This window comes from Scyliorhinus torazame, chromosome 16, assembly GCF_047496885.1.
Source record: "Scyliorhinus torazame isolate Kashiwa2021f chromosome 16, sScyTor2.1, whole genome shotgun sequence".
NCBI classification, from domain to species: Eukaryota; Metazoa; Chordata; class Chondrichthyes; order Carcharhiniformes; family Scyliorhinidae; genus Scyliorhinus; species Scyliorhinus torazame.
Genome location: NC_092722.1, coordinates 75482316 through 75508980, shown reverse-complemented (window position 1 = coordinate 75508980; position 26665 = coordinate 75482316). Strand labels below are relative to the sequence as shown.

The 26665-nt window shown below is 49.6% G+C and overlaps 1 protein-coding gene across 3 annotated transcripts in view; it reads left to right on the top strand.

The window, feature by feature from the left end:
• Nucleotides 1-2651: 2651 nt before the first annotated feature.
• Nucleotides 2652-26665, top strand: part of LOC140392881 (zyxin-like) — a 50516-nt gene continuing 26502 nt past the window's right edge. Inside the window, exon 1 of one of the 3 annotated variants that reach the window (XM_072478638.1) lies at nt 2652-2788. The gene's annotated coding sequence lies outside the window, so the exon portion shown is untranslated. Of the gene's footprint in view, nt 2789-24307; nt 24524-25263; nt 25472-26665 lie in introns of those variants that run through there. The other 2 variants (XM_072478635.1, XM_072478639.1) reach the window with 2 other exon arrangements.

Below are 26665 nucleotides of genomic sequence, written 5' to 3'. Positions count from 1 at the left end.
GGTACAACATGACTAGTTTGGTGGGGAGGGTGATAGCAGATCTGGCAAAGTGGGCTGGATCCTTCTGTCGCTGGCAGGTCAGGTACAAGCAATTAAAATGAACATGTTGCCATGATTCTGGTTTATTTTTCAGTGCCTGCCGATCTTCCTGTCAAATGCAGTTTTCAAGGCGGTTGAAAAGATGATTACCTTGTTTATATGGCGGGGGAAGGTGGCTCGGATTCGGAAGGTGCAGTTGCAGAGAGGACGGCAGTCACGGGGGTTGGGTCTTCCGAATTTACTATTCGGGGAACGTGGAGAAGGTGAGGAGCTGGGTTAGAGGGGATGACTCCCAGTGGGTTAGAATAGAGCAGAGTCTGTGTAGGGGTCGGGGCTGGGGGCGTTGGCAACAGCGCCGCTCCCGATGGCCCTGGGGAAATACTCAAGGAGTCCGGTAGTAGTAGCGATGTTGAAAATCTGGAGGCAGTTGCGCCAGCACTTTAGGCTGGGGGCGGGATACAGGGAAATGCCGATACGGGGAATCACAGATTTGAGCCAGGGAAGTGGGATGGAAGCTTTTGGAGATGGGAGTCATTTGTTTCTAGGGGGCTGATTTGCAGGATTGAAGGAGCTGCGGGCGAAATATGGGTTGGGGCAGGGGGAAATGTTTAGGTATATGGAGGTTTTGAGATTTCGGTAAGAAGGAGATACAGAGCTTTCCGGTGGCTCCGACCTCCACACTGTTGGAGGAGGTGCTGACGGCAGGGGGAATGGAGAAGGGGATGGTCTCGCCGATTTATGGGGCGATTCTGGGAGGAGAGAAGGCACTGCTGGAGGGGATTAAGGCAAAGTGGGAGAAAGAGTTGGGAGAGAGCATGGAAGAGGGGTTGTGGTGTGAGGTGCACTGGAGGGTAAATGTCTCATGTGGGTCTATAGGGCGCACCTCACAAAGGCGAGGATGAGTCGACTCTTTTGAGGGAGTAGAGGGTGTTTGTGAGTGGGGGAGGGGTTTGGTACTGTCAAGAGCTGGAGGAGTATTGGAGGGAGGTGTTCGGGGTAATTTCGAAGGTGGTACATGTGAGGCTTGAGCCAGGTCCTCTGGAGGCCATATTCGGGGTATCGGATCGGCTGGGGTTGGAAGTGGGTGCAGATGTTTTAGCCTTCGCCTCGCTGATCGCCCGAAGGCGGATCCTGTTGGGGTGGAGGTCAGTCTCTCCACCCTGTGTCCTGGCATGGCTGGGGGGGGGGGGGGTAGAATCTGTTGGATTTTATAACACTCGAGAAGGTGAAGTTTGAGTTGAGGGGAAGGATGGAAGGCTTTGTTTATTATGCATGTTCACGAATTGGATGACATCGAATATGGGGGGGGGGGGGGGGGGGTTGGACTATGTATGGGTGGATGGTGGATCCTTGAATCCTTTTCTTTGATGTTTGTATTTAAAATGTTGAGGATTGTTTGGAGGTTGGTGGGATTGTTTGCCGGGGATTGACATTATATTTGTTACCACTGTTTGTTGCTGGGTGTAAATGTGGATGAAAATGTAAAAAAAGGGAATATATATATATATTTTTTTAAATACCGAGCAAGTGCGCTCGGGGTGAATGTATACAGAGCCAGATTTTGGGGGTGAACATTAATACTGAGCCAGATCTCCGGGGTGAATGTTCAGTCGTTAGCACTGTTGCTTCACAGCTCCAGGGTCCCAGGTTTGATTCCCAGCTTAGGTCACTGCCTGTGCAGAGTCTGCACGTTCTCCCAGCAGTGTCTGCATGGGTTTCCTCCGGGTGCTCCGGTTTCCTCTCACAAGTCCCGTAAGATATGCTGGTAGGTCATTTGGACATTCTGAGTTCTCCCTCTTTGTTCCCGGACAGGTGCTGGAATGTGGCGACTAGGGGCTTTTCATTGTAACTTCATTGCAGTGTTAATGTAAGCCTACTTGTGACAATAAAAGATTATTACTATCACGAATACTGAGCCGGCGCTTGGGGGTGAACGTTAATACTGAGCTGACACTCAGGGGTGAATGTTAATAGAGTGGCTGGAGGGTAACAGCAGGGAAGGTGGGGCGCAGGGGTGTTGGTTATTTATTTGTGTGATTTCCTGTTTGTTCTCTTTTGGTTTGGGTTGTGTTTGATGTGTGTGTGTATATATATATGTATGCCTTAATAAAAAAGTTAATACAGAGCTGACGGGCTCGGGGGTGAACGTCAATACCGTGCCAGGGGAGCATCAACGCATCCAAACCGTGTTCCTCATCTCTGGCATAGTGGCCTAGCTCGCAGCACAGCCCGTTTCACTCATCTTCTGTTCAGTGACTTCCTACAACCCTCCCTATATCTGTAACCTCTTCCAGCCCCCACGCGCCTCCCTATCTCTGTACAGCCTCCCGAATATTTAATCTTGGCCTCAGGGCAGCCCCCTACCTGCCGATTGAGGAGTTGAGTGACGCCTCCCTCAGTCGAGCAGCACCCTGTTCTCCCGCTTTATTCGGGACGCCTGCCGGGATAGCCCTGGAGGACTACCTGGGAGGAGCCGGCGGCATGTCGGGATAGCTCTCCCGGAGCTTGGAGGACCTGTTGGGAGACCGACTGGGAAACCCGGGAAGGGGGGGGGGGGGGGGGGGGACTAGGACGCGCAGCATGCCGGGACGGCCCGCTCGGAGCTGGGAGGACCAAAGGTTCGAATGCAGGGGCAGGCCTGATTGGGAGGATAAACTGGAAGTAGCCGTGGGCATGCCGGGATGCCCCCCCGGAGTTCGGAGGACAGGTGCTGCCTTGGTCGGGAGCGGTTAGGCCGCGCCGCATGCCGGTACAGCAAGGCTCGGATTTGAAGGACAGCTGGTAGAAGAGTTGGGTGCTGCCAGCTCTTGTCGGGATAGGTGCCCATCGGCTAGGAGGACTTAAAACCACCAGGCACCTTTTTCCCACTGCCGCCAATAGTCCCTATTCACATCCGCCATATTGGCGGTTGTCGTAGCCGAGCATTGTGGGATAGATCACGGTCATCCAAACTACTAGTTTCCACTCCCAGGACAAGTACAACATGGAATTAGATACAGGGTGAATCTCCCTCAGCCTACACTGTCCCCATCAAATGCTCCCAGGATTGGTACAGCAAGGGGTTAGATACAGAGTAAAGCACCCTCTACACTGTCCCCATCAAACACTCCAAGGACAGGTACAGCACGGGGTAGGATACAGAGTAAAGCTCCCTCTACACTGACCCATCAAACACTCCCAGGACAGGTACAGCACGGGGTTAGATACAGAGTAAAGCTCCCCCTACACTGACCCATCAAACACTCCCAGGACAGGTACAGCATGGGGTTAGATACAGAGTAAAGCTCCCTCTACACTGTCCCCATCAAACACTCCCAGGACAGGTACAGCACGGGGTTAGATACAGAGTAAAGCTCCCCCTACACTGACCCATCAAACACTCCCAGGACAGGTACAGCACGGGGTTAGATACAGAGTAAAGCTCCCCCTACACTGACCCATCAAACACTCCCAGGACAGGTACAGCACGGGGTTAGATACAGAGTAAAGCTCCCTCTACACTGACCCATCAAACACTCCCAGGACAGGTACAGCATGGGGTTAGATACAGAGTAAAGCTCCCTCTACACTGTCCCCATCAAACACTCCCAGGACAGGTGCAGCACAGGGTTAGATACAGAGTAAAGCTCCCTCTACACTGTCCCCATCAAACACTCCCAGGACAGGTACAGCACGGGGTTGGATACAGAGTAAAGCTCCCTCTACACTGTCCCCATCAAACACTCCCAGGACAGGTGCAGCACAGGGTTAGATACAGAGTAAAGCTCCCTCTACACAGTCCACATCAAACACTCCCAGGACAGATACAGCACGGGGTTAGATACAGAGTAAAGCTCCCTCTACACTGTCCCCATCAAACACTCCCAGGACAGGTGCAGCACAGGGTTAGATACAGAGTAAAGCTCCCACTACACTGTCCCCATCAAACACTCCCAGGACAGGTACAGCACGGGGTTGGATACAGAGTAAAGCTCCCTCTACACTGTCCCCATCAAACACTCCCAGGACAGGTGCAGCACAGGGTTAGATACAGAGTAAAGCTCCCTCTACACAGTCCACATCAAACACTCCCAGGACAGATACAGCACGGGGTTAGATACAGAGTAAAGCTCCCTCTACACTGTCCCCATCAAACACTCCCAGGATAGGTACAGCACGGGGTTAGATACAGAGTAAAGCTCCCTCTACACTGTCCCCATCAAACACTCCCAGGACAGGTACAGCACGGGGTTAGATACAGAGTAAAGCTCCCTCTACACTGTCCCCATTAAACACTCCCAGGACAGGTACAGCACGGGATTAGATACAGAGTAAAGCTCCCTCTACACTGTCCCCATCAAACACTCCCAGGACAGGTACAGCATGGGGGTTAGATACAGAGTAAAGCTCCCTCTACACTGTCCCCATCAAACACTCCCAGGACAGATACAGCACGGGGTTAGATACAGAGTAAAGCTCCCACTACACTGTCCCCATCAAACACTCCCAGGACAGATGCAGCACGGGGTTAGATACAGAGTAAAGCTCCCTCTACACTGTCCCCATCAAACACTCCCAGGACAGGTACAGCACGGGGTTAGATACAGAGTAAAGCTCACTCTGCACTGTCTGCATCAAATGCTTCCAGGACAGGTAAGCTCCCTCTACACTATCCCCATCAAACACTTCTGGGTAATGCACCTCAAACTGTGAAAATTCTCTGGGAACCCCTCACTGTTGGGGAGGTTGGAATATCGCTGGAACAGTAACCCAGAGGCTGAAGCTAATGTTCCAGGGACACGCGTTCAACCCTCACCACAGGAGCTGGTGGAATTTAATTGGAATTGGCAACACCTAGAATATGGCACTAATCTCAGTTATGGTGACCACAAAACTATAATTATTTCCTGTTATTTACTATCTGGTTCATGATTGTACTTCAGAGCTCACCTCTCACACTGTATCACCACACACCAGGACCAGAAACCCTGACTGATTCACCCTCCTCCCTAATCCAGGGATCACTGGATGGGACAAGGGCTGAATCACCATCTCTCTTCTTCGTCTCACCCTGCGTGGTTTGCACTGGCATTGAGAGGGGTGGGGCCTAAACTTGCTGGCAGACTTCTGGGTGTTGCTTTTAAAGACTGAACATAGAACATACAGTGCAGAAGGCGGCCATTCGGCCCATCGAGTCTGCACCGACCCACTTAAACCCTCACTTCCACCCTATCCCCATAACCCAATAACCCTTCCTAACCGTTTTGGACACCAAGGGCAATTTATCATGGCCAATCCACCTAACCTGCACATCTTTGGACTGTGGGAGGAAACCGGAGCACCCGGAGGAAACCCACGCAGACACTGGGAGAACGTGCAGACTCCGCACAGACAGTGACCCAGCAGGGAATCGAACCTGGGGCCCTGGCGCTGTGAAGCCACAGTGCTATCCATTTGTGCTACCGTGCTGCCCAAATCTCAACTGCTCCAATCTCCCCCCCCCATACCCACCGGCACGGGATTCACAACCCCTCCCGTAGACAAGAGCTATCACCCCCAAGCCTTCACAAAAGAGGTATAACTGCCCCCCACTACTAAATGTTTGGGTCATTTCCCCACCCCCCCAGTCATCAGCATCAGTCCCCCCATTGTCCATTCTCATTGTCATCAGTCCCCCCGCTGCCCATTCTTGCTGGCATCGGTAGCCCTTGCCCCCTCCCCCAACAAAGCGACATCACAACCCCTCTTTGTCATGGCGCATTGCCCACACAGATGACACCCATACCCGCCTCACAATGTCTTCTCTGTGTCCCGGTAGGACAAGCTAGGCCAGAACAGGAGGGAGCGGGAGAGGATGGGCATGATGAGCCCCCATTCGCATCAAAGCCCTCAGGACACCCCAGAGCGGACCTCCGGGGAGGACACCGAGTTCTCGGCACTGCTCCTACCGGCACCTTCCACCCACGCAGAGACAATTGTCTGGGATGAGGTGGCGGCAGCTGTCAGCTCGGGCAGCGTGACTGGCCTCCAGTGCTGAAAAGCGGTCAACGACCTACACCAGGCAGCATGAGTGAGTAGGCACCAACGTCCAATCCTCCAAGGGAGCATCCACCCCCGCTAACACCAGTGACCCCCCCCCAACCCTTCCTCCACACTTCCCCCTTCACACCCCCCAACCCTCCCTTCACACACCCCCACCACACCAGTGTGAACCATGTGTGAGGCTAACGATGCCCTCTCTGTGTCTCCTCAGGAAAAACTCTCCCATAATCGCCAGGAGAGGGCCCAGATGGTGGGTGCCAGATTTAAGAATCCTCACCTCCTTCAACGAGCGGGCCCTGGAGGTGACCGGTGTGGCCGAGGACAGGGCAGTCACCCACATGGAGGGTGCCGGACGCCGCAGAAGTGAGGAACCAGCGGGCCCCACCTGGAGGACCTGTCAGACATGAGTTGCCTTACTGACTGACTCATCCCTCCCACTGATCACATGTCCATTCTCCTGCAGGTCCTCCAGTCGACGACACCGGCCCATCCCAGGCGGTAGCCTCCCAGGAGACCACCTCGGAGGAGAACTCCGAGGATGCAACAGTTATAGTGGCGGCACAGCTGTCATCCCCACCCTCCACCAGCACAGATTCACACACCTCGATGAGACATGTTAGTGGACAGGCTTCGGGGGTACAATCTGGTGAGCACCACGCTTCTGATGATGCACATCAGGCAGAGGCAGGAACCCCCAGGCGAGACAGCAGTCAGAAGTCTGCTGGATCCCAGGACCCAGCTAGGTCCCAGTCTGATGCTGAGCCTGTGTTACAGAGGTACTCGGAACTGATGGAGACGGTAGGGAGCAGTCAGGACATTCAGAGGGAGATGTCAGTGTATCTTCACAGATCTATAGACGATTGCAGGAGTCCCAGAGGTTACGGGTGCCGGCAATGCGTGGCACCGAGGCAAACACTGCTAGGTTGGTGACCGCAGTGGAGAGCCTTGTGCACAACGTCGGCTCCATGAGTGAAGGTGTCCAAAGCGTCGCTCAGTCGGTGACTACCATGGCTGAGGGTCTTGGCAGAATGTCCGACTTGCTGGGGGATGTCAACCAGTATCAGACAGACCTTGATGAGGTTCTGCGGGACATGCCCGCTCTTGGTGGGCACTGCCGAGGTGCTGCAGAGCATGCCCCAGTCACTGCATCGCTGAGAGCGTCAAGGACAATGGTGTGGACCATGGGGAACCGCCAGGGTGGCAGAGCCAGTTGAAGCAGGGGCAGCCGGGGCTCGAACGAGCTTCCCCTCCATCCGAAGGCTTACCCCAGGGCTCTATGGGCACCGACCGGAAGGAAGGGGCACTGAGTGCCAACATGGACCCGACCCATGGAGTGGAAACGGTGGCCACCAGCTCCCCCGGGTTCCACCTCTCTGATGAAGCTGCGTATCTTGGTCAGCACCCGGAAAAGGGCGGCACGGCCAAGAAGTGAGCCGGGGGCCCTCCAGCCCCAGAGCCCCCAGAGGACACCGGCCAGGGGCATTTAGGGCCATGGGATGAGGTAGGCAGCTGGCTGCCTCCACCTCGGCTGTGCATCCTGGGGACACACCTAGATGTAGTGGTAGAGCTAGGAGGGCCAAGCACGTTGAGGATTATTGAGGGCACTGGAAAGTTGGGAGGGGGGGGGGGGGGTAGTGGAGTGGTAGGTAGGGGGTGGAGAGTGTGAGTTGGAGTGCGGGGCTTGGGCAGTGGGTGGCAGAGTGCAACACATTAAACACCTTTTTACACAATCATTTGATGCCTCTGTCACTTTCTTCCGCAATGCAAGCTGACCTCCAGACCCTTTGCCCATCTCTCCAGGCATTCCCCCCCTCCCCGTGATGTTCACCCAGCATCCGGCCATGGACATGTTCCCGGAGCTGTGGCCTACCCCCTAAGTGTTCAGATATTGCGTCTGTGGTGTTGCCTCCTGCAGTGTTCAGGTACAGTATCCAGGCATCAAGGTCTGATTGTGATGCTAGGCAATGGCCCTGAGATGCTACATGGCCCGCCCATGGGAATCCACTTGGCCTGTGTGAAGTGCTCACTTAACCACGATTGCCAATTCCCCATTAACAATAGCCTTCAGCCACGCAGCCAGAGGCCTCAGCAGTCGGGGGAGGTTATGGGTGGTCGTTGGAGCAGACGGGCAGGGCCAAGGGTTGCACCCGGAACGGGTACACACGATCCAGGGGTTGGCATGGTGGTGCCACGAGCGGTTGCCCCCCAAGCGCCTCTCCTCCACCTTGCCACGGTGGCCCACCCCTGCTGAGGATCCCCCACCCTCAGCCGAGGGTCCCTCAACCCCCACCGAGCACTGGGGTGGCAAGCCCAGCGCCCCCCGGGCTTTGTGAGCTCCCCGGATCCCCACTCAAACCCTTCCGCCAGGTTCCCGTTTCTCAAAAGGAGTACTGATCGGCGCCAGCACAACTACTTGCTGGGCAGGCCACTGAATGACTGGGGGCTGTTGGATATGGGGTAGCTCCAGTTAATTGTATGGAAATTGGGCTTCAGTGATGATAACTATTTTTTCGCCACGCTACAGCGAGATCCCGATTTCGCTTACAGGGCTGGCCAGTTGCAGCGTAAACTGGCGGCTGGCGCGATTCATGTTTTTGGCCTCTCCCGCTATTCACGGCCTCGTTTCACTTGAGCGAGACTATAACGAGGCCGGAGAATCACGCCCGAAAAAATTATTTTCAGCACTGATGAACTGAACTCACTGGCCAGACCAGCTTCCCAGATATCACGGCACCATTTTGAAACGGTGCCCAATCTCTAAGTGGGCTTGTGGGACACCCTTCACCCATGTAGTATGTCACGCCCCACACACATGGGCATTGCCCCAGTCCTCCCCGAGTGATGGCACCCCACGATGGGATCGCTGAGGGCCCCGCTTTTCAGGCCTTCCCATGCCTCTTTTTGGGCCCCTCCTTCCAGGACCCCCATCTTTCACCTCCGCAATCTTTCAGAAGCTCTTAATACCCACCCTGTACCCACACCCACTCTTCATACCCCCTTCCACCCTCCTTTCATGGGTACAGCCCCCCATTGGCAGTGCCACCCTGGCTCTGCCACCCTGGGAGTGCTCCTACCAGTTTTGGGGTGCCCTCAGGCACCTTAGCAGTGCCTGGGTGGGAGTACCAAGATGCCAGTTTGGCTGCCAAGTTGCTCACATTCCTGGGGAGGGCAAGTGGCCAGCCTGCCCTATCTTTGACCACCTAAGAGCCTTCAAGGGCCCGGGAGATTTCCCCACGTGCCATGACGCCTTGTCCACGTTTGTGTGGACTAATACTAATTGGCACCTGTGTGACCTCCCACTGGGTAGCCATTTGATCACGGGAGGCTGTTATATAAGGGGTCATTCCTGTTAATGCTCTGGAGATTGGCTTTAATTGGTGATTATTGGTTTCTCGCCATGTCAGCCTGATCTGGATCATGCCGGTTAGATTGTAAGCCAATCGGCGCCTAGCATGAATCCCAATTTTGGCCTCTCTCGCGATCTAACCGGCTTACCCCAATCCTGCTCGGGCACAACAAGGCCATTAAACACATTCAGGCACTCTGTCTCATCAGGAGAATTGTGAGTGCAGGCTGTGAAGCAACGACTGTGATTCCCAAGCTTACTGTGGAGAAAGATTGCAAGGACCTGTCATCTGAAGCAAAGACTTTTTTCTCATTTATATTTTTTCTTTCCCCCCTTCATGTTTATCTATCTTGTGGGTGTGTGTAGAGGGTGAGGGGAGCCAACTACAGTAGGAGTTAGGTACTTACTGATATTTAACCAACTGTACATGCGCCGTATTTCACCATTAATCTTGTTATAACTAAACAGTAATTGTGTTTCAACTTACAAACCTGGTGACTGTAATTATTTGCAGCCAAGGGCCAAAGATTTCGGGTATTTTTGTAAGAATCATTGTGTTGTAACTACAGGGCCTGTGGGACTAGAATTGACCACACCCAGAATGACGTAACTGGGGTAACATTTATGACGGACAGTTGATGGGAGGCTCGAGGCTGGCAGGAATGTGAGAGGGCACATGTGCTCTCCGAGGTGAGGAAGGATGCCCATTGGGCAATCAGGATTGAATGTCACATGCTGCCTTCTTCCTGAGTAGCTACACTCCAAACAGGGCAGCTGATGTGAGACCCAAGGAACGACAGCCCACTGTCCACCCAACCCCCCAGGACCCTCCCAGGACATTGACTTGACACTGCAGCCCTGTCTCCGTCAGATGCAATTAAGGTGTTGTAAAAGTAGAATAATCATTGATTATAACCATTTAATTGTTTTCCTGTGTATGGCTAATGGAATTTTGTTTATATAAATAAGGCTTAGATAATTGAAGAGGTTGTGTTTAGCCTTATGTTATGGGTGAGGCGTTTTCAGAACCACAAAATGTATCATGGAGTTCAACCAACCTCTCCCTTTAATGTATTTGTTGCTTTTCCTAGCACACGACTTGTTCCCCAAGTGTGTTATTACAATTATGCACACGTGGGTTTTTAAACACAAAACACTTTATTCCATGAACTCAACATCTTAAATAAACATTGGATCTCTTAACACCCCTTACTTCAAATATAACTCAGAAAATATTGCAACAGTAAATAATTCCTTAAAATGTTCCTTCAAGCTTCCAAGAGACTTAACACCTTTAAACAAAATCACATCAGGTTAAAGGCTTTACTATTATGAGTTTAAATCACCCAAATGATCCCGAGATAGTCTTTCATGGCAGAGATCCAGCTCACTGCAAACACAGACACTCCCAAGCCCGTTTCAAACAAACTGCAGTTCTCTGGAAACACCCAGACACACACAAGCTGCTTTTACAAACTGAAACTTCCAAATTGGCTGACCTGAGCTCAGCCCCACCCACTCTCTGACATCACTGTTTTCTTAAACGTACATTGCTTAAACATCCATGTCTTAAAGGTACTCTCACATGACACCTCCCCCCAAGAAAAATAAATAAATCATCAACTTCAAGATGGTTTCATTTTTCACTTTTGCACCATCCACTAAGAAATGCACACAGTAAATATACATTTTCATTTAAAGAAAACAACACACTCAAACAGGTATAATAATATAGTCCATTTTTCTTGGTTCTGCTTCCTCCAACCGAAATCCTTCTCGATTGACAGTCTCTTTGAACAAGAAAGTCTCTGCACAATCCACCCATTCCTCTACGCCTCGGCATTTCTCTTTAGAATCAGATACTTTAGTTCAATCTGACCACAGAGCCCCTTGCAATTCTCCAATACAGGAGCATTGGTGATCACAGCTTTCAGGCAGCCAAATGCCTGTTGAAAGTCCGCTGTCCCTTGAAATTTTTGACGTTTCTTTAGCAAGTCCATTAGGGGAGTAATCACGCCACAAAACTTTTGCACAAATGTTCAATCAAGTCCACACATGCTAAGAAATCGCATTATTTCCCTTTGTCTTGAGGGTATCGGAAACTCCGCAAGGAAAGTGGGGCTTCTCCAAATTTACTTTCGGCTAGGTTCATCACCAAACCCGCCTCCTGAAGCCATACGATGTTTTAAATGCTCTTTCCATGTCTGAAAGTTGGAAATAAAAGCAGATTGTCCCAATTTCTCAATGCAATCCTTCAAACGTGGGATAGGGTAAGAGTCCGTTCTTGTAACTGCATTCACCTTTCTATAGTCCACACACAACCGTTGGGTACCGTCTGGTTTAGGTACCATCACTATGGGTGAGCTCCATTGGCTGCAACCCACTTCAATTATGCCATTCTTCAGCATTCTCTCAATCTCTGTTAACCTGTGCCAATTTTAAAGGATTAAGTCTATATGGATGTTGTTTGATAGGAACAGCATTTCCCACATCTACATCATGTATCGCCATTTTAGTACTTCCCAATTTATATCCACAAACTTGCCATGTGATATCAATAACTCTTTCAGGTCAGTTTGTTTTTCCTCTGGAAGGTAACTTAACAATTCATCCCAATTTTTAAGAACATCCTCATTTTCCAATTTAATTTGAGGTATGTCAAATTCACAGTCATCTGGATTTGGTTTGTCACTTTGAGTTAGAATCATTAAAACCTCCTTTTTCTCTCCTTCCCTTTCAAAGTACCTTTTAAGCATATTCACATGACACACTCAGTGAGTCTTCCTTCTATCTGGTGCTTTTACCACATAATTCACCTCACTTAATTTCCTTTCAATCTGATACGGTCCACAAAACCTAGCTTTTAAAGGCTCACCTACCACTGGTAACAACACTAAAACTTTATCCCCACTGGCAAAACTACGAACTTTGGATTTTTTTGTCTGCTACCCGTTTCATCACATTTTGTGCAACTTTCAAATGTTGTCTAGCCAATTCACCTGCTCTATTTAATCGTTCCCTAAAATTTGACACGTAATCCGATAGTGTAATTTCCGATTTCTCATCCAACAATTTTTCCTTAATCAATTTAAGTGGTCCTCTAACCTCATGACCAAAAATTAGTTTAAAAGGACTAAATTTGGTAGGCTCATTCTGTGCATCCCTAATTGCAAACAATACGAATGGGATTCCTTTATCCCAATCCTCTGGATAATCTTGACAATACGCCCTCAACATTGTCTTTAATGTCTTGTTGCTAACTTTGCGGTTGGTTCAATTGCTCTGTTTTATTACCTTTGCTCTCGAGTCGCCAGGTATCTTTATGATACCGCCACGAGGTTCAAGTCCAAATAATGATCAATAACTCAATACACCGATTAGTAAGATTCAAATCAAAGCACATTTATTATACACAGTAATCGCTACTCATGCACAAATTCTACATCTAAGCTGCTTCTACAACTAACAGGCCTATACCTAACTTTGGACTGGCCCACCAGGTCAGGGGAACAAATGGCCTTTCGTTCGGGTTCTGAGTCTGCGGGATTCGAAGTTGGTACAGATTGGTAGCTAGGAGCGCCTATCTCGTAGCGAGCGTTGACTTGAGACTTACTTCTTTCGGCGGTCACGGTCAAGATTGGTTCTGTTGCTGGGTGACCCGGGCAGGAAGAAGAGTAGCGAGTTAAACTTGGGGGACTTAACTTTATAGTCCCCAGGGGCTTCCCGCCTTTCGGGAACCTGATTCTAGGTGATTGGACTTTGTTCCAATCGCTTGGTTTGATTTCTCCAATACTGGAGCGGTTCCCTGATCGATGGGCGGTCTTGAGGTGTTCGTTAACCTCTTTTGTGTTGGCTCCTGCTGGCGCCGGGGAGTCTGGCTTAGTTTTGTGTCCCCCAAATGTTGCTATTGTTCCCGGGGATTGCTCATTAGTATGTAGATGGCTGCTACATTATTATGCTGATGGTCGCTGGTATCGATGCTGTCTGGGCTTTGCAGAGTTAAATACACAGCAAACCTGCACCTGCTGGTTTCTGTCTGTGTTGGCTGAATTTCCCTTCAGCCTTTGCCGTTCGCCATTTTAAAATCGGGAGTTGGCTAATTTAGGTGGCTACAGTCTGATGCCACCTTTCTAACACTCCCTGCTATTATGGATGGTACGCAGTTGATTTAAATTGTTTTATTCCTAAGCTATCCATAACTTCTTTGAATAACTTTGAAGTAAAATTTGTTCCTTGATCCGATTGAATTTCTGTGGTTAGTCCATATCTAGTAAAGAATTTAAGTAACTCCTCTACAATCCTTTTAGCTGTAATATTACGTACTCGAATGGCCTCTGGAAACCTAGGAGACACATCCATTACAGTCAAAAGATATTGATTCCCACTTTTTGGTTTAGGAAGCGGTCCTACACAATCGATTAGGCCCCTTGTAAAACTTCTGCCCACTTTTCATCTGCCTGCATATGAACAGGTCTCCATTTTCTCATTAAGACATAATTTTTACGGTAATAACACTCTGGTGTACTCTCAGATTCCTCTTCCGTATATGCTTTCTGATATATCCGTTTTATTTCTACATCTTTCTGTTGTAACTCTGCCAATTTTCCTGAACTGAAAGTATCCGCCTCATCCTCCACCTGTTCTTGTTCTTTTTCAACCATCTGATCAAAAATCGTTTCTGATATTGCACTTCAACTTCATCTTCACTCTTTGATTTCTCCTCTTGCCTTAACCTGTGACTTTGCGACCTTGTTACGACACAATCCGGAAAAATCCCAGGATATTTGTCCTTCAACACTTCAGTTGACTGATTTTCCAATGGCTTATCAACCACAGTATGCATCACTCCCACCTGCGAACCAGCTACATCATTACCCAAGATAAACTGTATTCCTGGACAAGATAGTTTATCTATTACTCCTACTACCACTTCACCACTCTTCACTGGACTTTCCAATCTTACCTTACATAATGGAACGCTACTCCTCTCACCCTGAATTCCACATATCACCACCTTTTCTGGCAACATTCTTCCCAAACTACATAATTCCTCATCTCTTACCATTAAAGATTGACTAGCCCCTGTATCTCTTAACATTGTAACTTCTTTACCTGCTCCTCCTGATACACGTGAGTAAACTTTACCCACACAAGTAAATTAAAGACATTTGGCACCTTTTTAACAATTACTTCTTGAACAGGCTGTACAATCCTCCTTCGCTTCCCTTGGGCTTTCCTTTACCACTCTAACAAACCCCACTGTCTTATCCTGTTTTTCCACATCAGCCTTCCCAGTGCTTTTCATCAACCACCAACACTGTGACTTTACATGGCCTAGTATATTACAGTGAAAACATCTGAAACTTTTCATTTCTTTTCCACCCTCCTGGATTTCTTTTTTAATCTGAGGTACACCCTCTTTATTGTCTCCCATCCGATCACCTTTACCTTTACCACTTGAGTATTTCTCATGTCCCCAGTTTCTATCCCTCACCGGCTGAAACTGATGTCAGAAACCAATCTTTGATTTATGAACTAATTCATAATCATCTGTCATTTCTGCTGCTAATCTCGCAGTTTTAACCCTCTGTTCTTCCACATGAGTTCTCACTACATCAGGAATTGAATTTCTAAACTCCTCCAAAAGTCTAATTTCTCTGAGAGCTTCATACGTTTGGTCTATTTTCAAAGCCCTTATCCACCTATCAAAATTACTCTGAGCCTTTCAAACTCCTTGTATGTTTGACCAAATTCTTTCCTTAAATTTCTAAACCTTTGTCTGTAAGCTTCAGGCACTAGCTCATATGCACTTAAGATGGATTTCTTCACCTCCTCATACGTTCCAGATACCTCCTCTGATAGTGATGCAAACATTTCACTAGCTCTACCTACCAGCTTTGTTTGAATCAGTAATACCCACATGTCCTGTGGCCATTTCATTTGTTTAGCTACCTTCTCAAGTGAAATGAAAAAGGCTTACACTTCCTTCTCGTCAAACCTTGGCAATGCTTGGACATATTTAAATAGATTCCCACCAAGCCTTCGACTATGACGCTCTTTCTCACTATCCTCATCACTATCATCCAACTGTACGTTTCCCTTTATGTCTGCCAATTTTAGCTGATTGTTATGTTTCATGGCCATTTGCTGAAGTTCAAACTCCCTCTCTTTATCTTTTTCCCTGATCTGTATCTCCCTTTCTTTTTCTTCTGCTCGGGCTATTCTTTCTTTTCTCTTTTCTTCTCTCTCCCTTTCTCTTTCTTTTTCCTCTCTCTCGCTTTCTCTTTCTTTTTCCTCTCACTCTCGTAGTCCAGCCGCTTTAATTCTTTCTCATGTTCCATTTGTTTAATTTGCAACTGAATTTTTGCCATTTCCAATGAGTCAAACTCTGTCTCAGGCAACTTTAAATGCTTAACCACCGCCATAATTACCTCATCTTTTCGCATTTTGTCAGGTAATGTTAACTGCAATGTTCTTGATAAATCTAACCGTTTGCTTTTCGTTTCTGTCCGTAAAGTACTACGTGTGACATTCTCCACCCCCAAAAACTTCTGAGCCTCTGAAAGAGCCATTGTTCACAACACTCTCCCCACTTAAACTAAAATACCACACCGGAAAAGCAACAATCCTTCACTGTCTTTAAGTTCACAAAAACCAATCCAATAGATAGACTTTTATTCCCCTCGAGCCCCCAATTGTTATGGGCGAGGCATTTTCAGAACCCCAAAATGTATCATGGAGTTCAACCAACCTCTCCCTTTAATTGATTTGTTACTTTTCCTAGCACACGACTTGTTCCCTAGGTGTGGTATTACAATTATGCACACGTGGGTTTTCAAACACAAAACACTGTTTATTCCATGAACTCAACTTAACATCTAAAATAAACATTGGCTCTCTTAACACCCCTTACTTCAAAGATAACTCAGAAAATATTGCAACAGTAAATAATTCCTTAAAATGTTCCTTCAAGCTTCCAAGAGACTTAACACCTTTAAACAAAATCACATCAGGTTAAAGGCTTTACTATTATGAGTTTAAATCACCCAAATGATCCAGAGATAGTCTTTCATGGCAGAGATCCAGCTCACTGCAAACACAGACACTCCCAAGCTCGTTTCAAACAAACTGCAGTTCTCTGGAAACACCCAGACGCACACAAGCTGCTTTTCCAAACTGAAACTTCCAAATTGGCTGACCTGAACTCAGCCCCACCCACTCTCTGACATCACTGTTTTTTTAAAGGTACATTGCTTAAACATCCATGTCTTAAAGGTACTCTCACATGACACTTAGTAAGATGGTCATAAGACAGTTCGTGGGATAGAAATTATGTAATTAATGGGAGGAGCCAGGTCTGTACCAGGCAGTTTAACTTTTAGCCTGCCAAAGAAAGAAGGACTCACAGGTTGTGCCTGGAAAGGGTCTCTCTCCTTTACCAAAAGCAACTCTCTACACACAGGACAGCAAATATCCCCGTGTTTGCTAACTTTATTTCCAAGTGCCTTTCAACCTGTAATGTGGTTTGCTTAATTGGAGGTAGAGAAGGTATAAGTTAGAAGTTGAAGTGTTTCCTTTTATTGTTAAGAATAGTTTAACTGTTAGTTGTCAGGCATTTTCTGTGTTAATGCAGTTGGTCCGGTGTTAAGAATAAAGGGCGGGATTCACTAACCCGCAGCAGGGTGTCCACGCCGTCGTAAATGCCGTCGTGTTTTATGACGGCATGAACGGGCCGACCCCACGACTAATTCTGGCCCCTACAGGGGGCCAGCACTGCACTGGAGCGGTTCACGCCGCTCCAGCTGCTGATCCCGGTGCGAACTGGGCGCCGCGAGATCCATGCATGCGCAGTGGCACCAGCGCACACATGCGCAGTGGCGCCGGCGCCAACGCGCGTATGTGCAGTGCCTTCCTTCAATGTGCCGGCCCCGACGTAACATGGCGCAGGACTACAGGGGCTAGCGCGGAAGAAACAAGGTCCCAGCAAGAGAGGCCGGCCCACCGATTGGTGGGCCCCGATCGTGGGCCAGGCCACATCGGAGGCCCCCCCACAGGCCGCCCCCGACCAAGAGAATCGCATGCTGGCGGTGTGGCGCGATTCGTGCCGGTCGCGGGGATTCTTCGGCCCGCCCCCGGGCTGAGAGAATCCCGCCCAAAGTTTGTTTTAATACTAAAGATGCCTGTTTGTCAGTGGAATCCCTATTGGGGTGAAGCATCCTTTCCTCACAGTTTTAGAAGTTGCAGGATTGTTCGGGTATCCCCTCCAGTTTCAGAACACACATTGAGGGTCTGGTCAGATATCCCAGCATCTGTCATTTGCTCCCGCCCAGACGAGGAGCCAGTGGGCACCCTGCAAGGGCCATGTGGTCCTTCTCCTGGGTTTCCCAGGGAGCCTCGTGGGTATGCTTTCCTCACAGTTTTACAAATTGAAAAATCATTGGAATGTCTCGTCTGGTTTCCGAATATAAATTGGGGTCTGGTCAGGTACCGTAACGTGTGCCAACAATGATGGCCTTTGCTTTGATACAAGCTGCCAACCCACAAAAGATTTCAGCAGCTCCTGTTGCATCTGTTCCTTGTGTCAACTCACCTCAGTTAATCCCCTCCTTCACCTATCTGCTGTGAAGCTGCCAATCAAAGAGATTCAGTGAGGTGTGTCAGCACCTGGGGTGCCTGAGATAATAATTATAATCTTTATTAGTGTCACAAGTAGGCTTACATTGACATTGCAATAAAGTTACTGTGAAAATCCCCCAGTCACCACACTCCAACGCCTGTTCGGGTACACTGAGGGAGAGGTCAGAATGTCCAATCCACCTAACAAGCACGTCTTTTGGGACTTGTGGAGGAAACCGAAGCACCCGAGGAAATCCACGCAGACAGGGGGAGAACATGCAGACTCCGCACAGACAGTGGCCCAGACGGGAATCGAACCCGAGTCCCTGGCGCTGTGAAGCAACAGTGCTAACCACTGTGCTACCGTGCCGGCCATTAAACATGGCCATCCCCACACTTTGATTGGAGTGTTGTTACAACTCTGAGGGTTTACACATTCTCAGGGTGCACCGAAATGGAAATGCACTGGAGACCCCCATGGTTCTCCCAGGAAACTGACAAGAATGAACACTATTGCCGATCAGCTGCATGAATTTGAACCACATCATGAAAGGTTTCAACCACGGAGCCCCCATCCTGGGGGAGAACACCCCCGAGTCCAACCCCTTCTCACCAGCATGAGCCCCACTACCCCCAGGTCCAGAGTAAACCCGTCCCCTCTGCAACCCAGAATAGAGTAATGAAGGGCACCTAACTCCTTGTCTACCCCTCAGAGTCCATGGTGCCTGGTCCCTGCTTTACAGGACTAGCATTATATCACGGCTATGTGACTCCTGGCTGGAGGGGAGTGGGGGCATTCCAGGAGAGGCCACTGAATCAGGCTTCCTCCCTCATAATTGCATTCAAATGCATGCAGATTAGCAAGTTCCCTTCGGCTCTGGGCAGGAACGTGGTCGGGGCCAGCGGAACGGGCTGGGAGACTCGCAACAGGTCTGACAGTTGGCACGAGTCTGGTTTTTAGAGTCACACCTGATTCATTGGGCCTTCGCAATTCCCATCTGGGGCTAACGGGCCTGGAGAATCCCCTCTCTCAGTCTCTTTCTCTGTGTCTCTCTCTCACTGTCTGTCTCTCTCTCTCACACACTTTTTCTGTCCCTCTCTCAACCTCTGCCTCTCTCTTCACACTTTGTCTATCTCTGTCTTTCTCTCTCTCTTTCAGTCTCTCTCTCACACTCTTTTTCTGTCTCACTATCTGTGTCTCTGAATGTCCCGGCGACTCCCTATCGTTTCCATCAACTCCAGGTACCTCTGTACCACAGGCTCAGCATCAGGCTGGGACCCAGCTGGGTCCTGGGATCCAGCGCAGCCCTCCGACTGCTGTCTCGCCTGGGGGTTGCTGCTTCCACCTGATGTAGATCAGCAGCAGCAGTGTGGTGCTCACCAGATTGTGCCCAGAAACCTGACCACTAACATTTCCCAGCGAGGTGATGTATCTGCGTTGATGGAGAGTGGGGATGACAGCTGTGATGCAGCTAGTACGGTGGCATCCTTGGAGCTCTCCTCCAAGGTGTTCCCCTGGAAGGCTGGAGAGTGCTGCCTGGGATGGGTGGATGAATAGACATGTGGTCAGTAGGAGGGTTGGGCCAGTCAGTGAGGCAATAACAACTCAGTTTGACAGGTCCCCTGGGTGGAGCCCGGTGGTTCCTCACCTCTGCGGCGTCCGCCAGCCTCCACGTGGGTGACCGCCCTGTGCTCAGCCACACCAGTCACCTCCAGGACCCACTCCTCGAAGGAGGTGAGGATTCTCAAGTCTGGCACCCCTCCGCCAGGCTGGGCCCACTCCTGGCGATTGTATGACAGCTGCTCCTGAGGAGACGCAGAGGGGGCCACACGTGTGGTTCACACTGGAGGGGGGGGGGGGGTTGAAGTGGTGGAGGAAGTGTTGTGGGGGGTTGAAGGGGGAGAGGAGGTGGATGCTCGCATGGGGGTGGAAAGGTCTCCAGCGGGGGCAGGGGGTGGGGGGGTTGCGTCGGTGCCTACTCACTCATGTTGCCCGGTATAGGTCATTGACCTTCTTCCTGCAATGGAGGGCAGTCTTCCTGGTCACACGCCCCAAGCTCACTGCCGCCGCCACCTGCCACCTCATCTCAGGCAGCACCGGCTACCCTATACCCTCCTGTAGCCTTGAGGGAACAGGACATCCCTCCTGGCCTCCACAGCATCCAGGAGCCTACCTAGGTCAGTGTCCTTGAATCTTGGGGTCAGTCTCCTCGACGCCATCACTGTTTAAACAGTCCGGGCTGAGCGAGGGGTGAGCACAGTAAGAAGTCTTACTGTGAGCATTAGCAGGTGATTAAATCTTTACAGATCCAGAGATGGGGGAACCCCAGGTTAAAGAGGTGTGAATTGTGTCAAGCCAGGACAGTTGGTAGGATTTTGCAGGCCGGATGGTGGGGGATGAATGTAATGCGACATGAATCCCAGGTCCCGGTTGAGGCCGCACTCATGTGTGCGGAACTTGGCTATAAGTTTCTGCTCGGCGATTCTGCGTTGTCGCGCGTCCTGAAGGCCGCCTTGGAGAACGCTTACCCGGAGATCAGAGGCTCCTCTGGTGTTGTAAGACTTCTTACTGTGCTCACCCCAGTCCAACGCTGGCATCTCCACATCATAAATAAGATTGTGAAAGAGCTACTCTCGCCGTGATTGCCTCAGGCTCACCATTTGCCAACACCTCCAGCACCATATTTACAAAGGGAGGATTATCCTCGCTCAGCCCGCACTGTTTAAACAGTGACAATCGGACTGAATCCGCCTCTCACTGCTCTTTCCACTCAGTTCCTCTGCTGCCTCTCTGACTCAAGCCCATTTTAATGCCCTTCCAGTGGCCTTAGCTGTCAGGCCACAGCTTGTCCATCAGGCGCAATTTTGTCACCTCATTCTAGAAAGGACATAGTTGCATCAGAAGGGGTGGTAGAGGAGATTTACAAGGACGTTGCCATCCAGGACTGGGGAATCGCCAGGATCAGGAACGATCGAATGGGCTGGGGCTGTTCCTCCTCTACATAGAAGAAGCTGAGGGAAGAATCATAGGATCCATATAGTACAGAAGGAGGCCATTCAGCCCATCGAGTCTGCAATTAATTCATGAGTACAACATTCTAAGGGGCCTGGGTAGAGTGGGCGGGAATAGACCCACTTTAGCAGAGAGGGACAGTCACGAGGGAGGAATAGAGTTGAACTGATTGGTTCAAAGATTAGAGGGGGGTGCAGGGATGAGGAAATATTTTCCTTCTCCAGAGGGTTGGGGGGAGGGCTGGAAGTCTCTGCCGGAAAGCGTAGCAGAGGTAGAAACACTCAACTCATGGGATAGTTGTCCAGATATTCAACTTAGGCTCCGTAACGTGCAGGGATACAAATCAAATGCTGGAAGGGGTTGTCGCCTGGGCGGCTCGTTTCTCAGCCGGCACAGACAAGATAGGCAGAGTGGTCCCTCTCTGTATTTCCAAATCCAGCCCCCAAGCCCCTCCCTATCTCTGTAATCTCCTTCAACCCTCTCTATCTCTATCCTCCTGATTGGAGGAGTCTCTTGGCATGCAAAGGGGTGGCTGATAAATGGGAGGCTTTCAAAAGTGTGTGAACCAGGGTTCAGGGTAAGCACATTCCTTTTAGAGTGAAGGACAAGGCTGGTAGAAGTAGGGAACCCTGGACGACTCGGGATATTGAGGCCCTGGTCAAAAAGAAGAACAAAGACCAAAGAAAAGTACAGCACAGGAACAGGCCCTTCGGCCCTCCAAGCCTGTGCCGATCATGATGCCCTAACTAAAACTAAAACCTTCTGCCCTTACTCGGTCCATATCCCTCTATTTCCTCCCTATTCATGTACCCATCCAGGTGCCTCTTAAATGTTGCCAATGTGCCTGCTCCCACCACATCCTAAGGCACCCACCACTCTCTGCGTGAAAGACTTACCCCACCCATCTCCCTAAACCTTTCCCCCTCTCACTTTGAACCTGTGCCCTCTTGTAATTGACACTTTAACCTTGCCAAAAGTCTCTGACTATCCACCCTGTCTAAGCCTCTCATAATTTTGACGACCTCTTTCAGGTCTCCCCTCAACCTCCAACTTTCCAGTGAAAACAAGCCTAGTTTATCCAACCTCTCCTCATAGCCAACACCCTCGAGACATGGAACATCCTGGTGAACCTTCTTTGTACTCTCTCCAAAGCTTCCACATCCTTCTGATAATGTGGTGGCCAAAATGAACGCAATACTCCAAATGCGGCCTAACCAAGGTTTTATATAGCTGCAACATGATTTCCCAACTCCTATACTCAATGCCCCAGGTGATGAAGGCAAGCATGTCATATGCCTTCTTAATCACCTTGGCCATCTGTGTTGCCACTTTTAGGGAACTGTGTACCAGCACACCTTGATCCCTCTATGTTAATGTTCCTAAGGGTTCTGCCATTTAGTATAATTCATACCTAGATTTGATCCTCCAAAATGCATCACCTCGCATTTGTCTGGATTAAACTCCATCTGCCATTTTTGTGCCCAAAGTCTCCAATCTATCTATATCCTGTTGTATCGTAAGACAATCCTTGGCATTATCAGCAACTCCGCTATCTTCGTGTCATCCGCAAACTTACTAATCAGACCACCCACATTTTCCTCCAGAACCACAGGTGCCAGCACGGATCCCTGCGGAACACCACTAGCTACAGACCTCCATTCAGAAAAACAGCCTCCACCACTCTGTCTTCTATAACCAAGCCAGTTCTGCATCCATCTAGCCAGCCCATCCCAAATTCCATGTGATTTTAGTTTTTGTACCTGTCTGCCAAACACCTCAGTAAAGTCCATATAAACTACATCCACAACACCTTCAGTCATCAATTTTCTTTAGTCACCTCTTCAAAAAACTCAATCAAGTTGGTGAGACATGACCTTCCCCGTCACTAACTAGTCCATTTTCCTCCAAATGTGCTTATATCCTGTCCCTCAGAATATTTTCCAAAGGCTTCCCCACCACTGATGTCAAGCTCATCGGGCTATAATTTGCTGGATTGTCCCTGCTTCCTTTCTTAAACAAGGGAATAAGGAGGCATATGACATGCATAGGCAGCTGGGATCGAGTGGATCCCTTGAAGAATATAGAGGTTGCCAGAGTAGAGTTAGCTCTTTTCTCTCCCTACAGATGCTGCCAGACCTGCTGAGATTTTCCAGCATTTTCTCTTTGGTTTCAGATTCCAGCATCCGCAGTAATTTGCTTTTATCTCTGTCTTTCTCTCTGTCTGTCTCTGTCTCTCTCTCCCACTCTGTCTCTCTCACTCTCTGTCTTCTCTCTGTTTCTCTCTCTATCTCTGCTTCTCTCTCACTCTGTGTCTCTCTCTCTCTCTCACTCTCTTTATCTCTCACTCTCTCCATTTCTCGATCTCTTGCTGAATTCCAGCAGCTTCTGTTCAGACACATTATTGAGATGTTGATTGGGGCAACAAGGAATTTTGACATGTCTGTACTGCTCTCAGGCAACTTTCAAAAAACAGGAAAAACTAGCTCTAGCTCTAGAGACGCAGAGAGAGAGAGAGACAAGAGAGAGAGACAGACAGACAAAAAGAAAGAGTGTGTCATCCAGAGAGAGATAGCGGGAGAGACAGAGAGAAAGAAGACAGTGAGCGAGTCAGAGAGGCACACAGAAACACAAGGGGAGAGACACAGACAAGGGGAGAGACAGGGAGGAGGAAGAGACAGGGAGGAGGAAGAGACAGTGAGAGACATAGAGACAGAAAGAGGGGGACAGAGACAGAGAAGGAGGCAAAGAGAGATACAGAGATAAAGAAGACAGTGAGCGAGACAGAGAGAGGCACACAGGAAACAGGAGGACAGCAACACAAGGAGAGAGAGGCAGACAAGGGGAGAGGCAGAGAGGGGGGAGAGACAGGGACAGAGTGAGAGAGAGGAGAGAAGGAAACCGAGAGACAGACAGAAAGAGAGGGGGACAGAGAGAGGGAAGAGATACATAGGGACAGAGAGACAGACAAGAAAAAGGGAACAGAGAGTCAGAGAGATAGAGGAAGGCAAAGAGAGAAACAGAGATAGAGAGGGGAGAGACAGGGACAGAGAGAGGGAAACAAAGGGGGAGAGCAAGAGAGGGGGTGGTGGGAGTGAGGCAGGGAGCCATGCAGAGCTGGGAGATTTGCCAGGCCTCGTTCTGCTCTGCAGACAGTGAGTCAGGACTCTGCATTTTTTTCCACATTCTCAAGGCCAGTGACATCATGTCGAGAGTCTATCCTTTTTTGGAAATCCTATCGGGGCCGTGGCACACTGCTTGGCTGTCGGAAGTCAGGGGAGAAAGAGAGAGGCGGAGTGAGAAAGAGAGAGAGGCAGAGAGAGAGAGAGAGACACACACACACAGGCACAGAGAGAGGCAGAGACACAGAAACAGAAAGAGAGAAATTAGGGGACAGAGAGAGATAGAAAGAGAGTGCTTTTCAGCTATTCGTGAAGAGGTCCTGTCTCGGGAAAGGAGAATCACGCAGACAAAGATTTAATCCATCTCAGGTAAGGAAGCTTCAATGACCTGGAACTATACCAAACTTTGCCCAGAGTTCGCTGAAACTTTGGCTGTGAGGCCGGAGGGACTGATATCTCTCACTATGTGGACTTACAAAGCATATCCCTCACACTGTCTCTCTTAATTCCCCCCTCTCTCTCTCTTTCTGTCTCTCACTCTATCCCACTCTCTATCTCCTATCCCCTGTCTCTCTTTCCCTCGGTCCACCTCTCTTTCCCTCCATCCCCCTCTCTTTCTCTCCGTCCCCTCTCTCTTTCTCTCCGTCCCCTCTCTCTTTCTCTCCCTCCCCCTCTCTCTTTCCCTCCCCCCCTCTCTCTTTCCCTCCCCCTCTCTCTTTCTCTCCCTTCCCCCTCTCATTCTCTCCGCCCCCTCTCTCTCTCCCTTCCCCTCTCTCTTTCTCTCCCTTCCCCCTCTCTCTTTCTCTCCCTTCCCCCTCTCTCTTTCTCTCCCTTCCCCCTCTCTCTTTCTCTCCCTTCCCCCTCTCTTTCTCTCCCTTCCCCTCTCTCTTTCTCTCCCTTCCCCCCTCTCTCTCTCTCTCTCTCCCTTCCCCTCTCTCTGCCTCCCCTCTCTCTTTCTCTCCATTCCCCTCTTTCTCTCCATTCCCCTCTCTCTTTCTCTCCCTTCCCCTCTCTCTCTCCTCCTCCTCTCTCTGTCTCCATCTCTCTCTCCCTATTTCTCTCCCTCACAGTCCATCTTTCTCTCTCTCTCTCTCTCCCTTTTTGTTTCTCTTTGTCTCTCTCTCTGGCTGTCTGTCTCTCTCTCTCACACCCACTCTCTCTCTCTGCATAGTGAACTGCCAGGTCCATGTTGTAAATAAGATTGTGAAAGAGCCACTCTCTGTGTTTGACTCAGGCTCAACATTCCCCAACACCTCCAGCACTACATTTACAAATGGAGCATTATTCTCTCGCTCAGTCCCAACTGTTTAAACAGCGGTAATCACTTCACATCAATGCGACTAAATCGGCTTGTTTCTCCATCTGACACCCTGTTGCCCTCACTCTATGATGCAGTCTGTCTGTATCTCTCTCCCTCTGTCTCTCCCTCTCCTCTTTCTCTCACTGTCTCTCTCTCTGTCTGTCTCTTTCTCCCTCAGTCTGACTTTCTGTCTTTTTGTCTCTCTTTCTCTGTCTCTTTCTTTTTCTTTCTCTGTCTGCCTCCCTCTCCCTCTCTCTCTGTCTCTCTCTTTCTGTCTCTCTTTCTGTCCCTTTCAGCCTCTCTCTCTGTAACTCTCTCTCTCTTTGTGTTTCTCTCTGTAACTCTCTCACTGGCTCTCCCTCTGTGTGTGTGTCTGCCTCTGTCTCTCTCGCTCTTTCTCTTGCTCTCTTCCTCTGTCTCTCTATTTTTCTCTGTCTCTCTTCCTCTCTCAGTCTTGCTGGCTCTCCTACTCTCTCTCTCTCTGTCTCTCCGTGTGTGTGTGTGTCTCTCTCTATCTTTCCACCGTCAAGACACTCCTTAAATCCGATCCCTTTGACCGAGCTTTTGACCCACTGCCCCAAATATTTCCTTCCCTGGTGTATCCGTTGCCTGATTTATGCTGAGGAATTGTCCCAGGACATTTTTCTAGATGAACAGGGAGCTGTATGAATCAAAGTTATTGATTAAATAGGAGGGTGCTATTTTCAGGAATTATCTGAAGCTTTGATACACGATTTGAGTGGGGGATACCCGTGGCATGGACGGTCTTGCGAAAGAAAGTGTCCTTCTGGGAGTGAATGTCGTCTGGAGTCACCTGGGCTCCAAGGACTCAAATCCCGGGAAGGATTCCCTGGGGAATTTCGAAGTTGATCGGGGCGAAAGTTTTTTTGGGTGGAAAGAGGCAGAGGAGACACGGTTAAAATGCCTGCAATTTTCAGGGACTCTACTCTCAGCAGGGAGGTGGCCCACAGTGAAAAATTGGAGCCCGTCTCCAGGAACCAATACTGAGAAACACAGAAGGAGCGTGGGAGAAGTTCGCAATGTGCTTCCTCAGTTGATTTTAAATTGACTGATTGACAAACGACTCGAAACGAAAGCTCTGATGGGGATTTGGGAAGGGAGGATACCGGTCCAAGATATCCCAAAGGATGAGCAGCCGGTGAAGTGTGCTCACTGCTGCAACGGAGGCAATGTGTTGGCCAACTTACGCA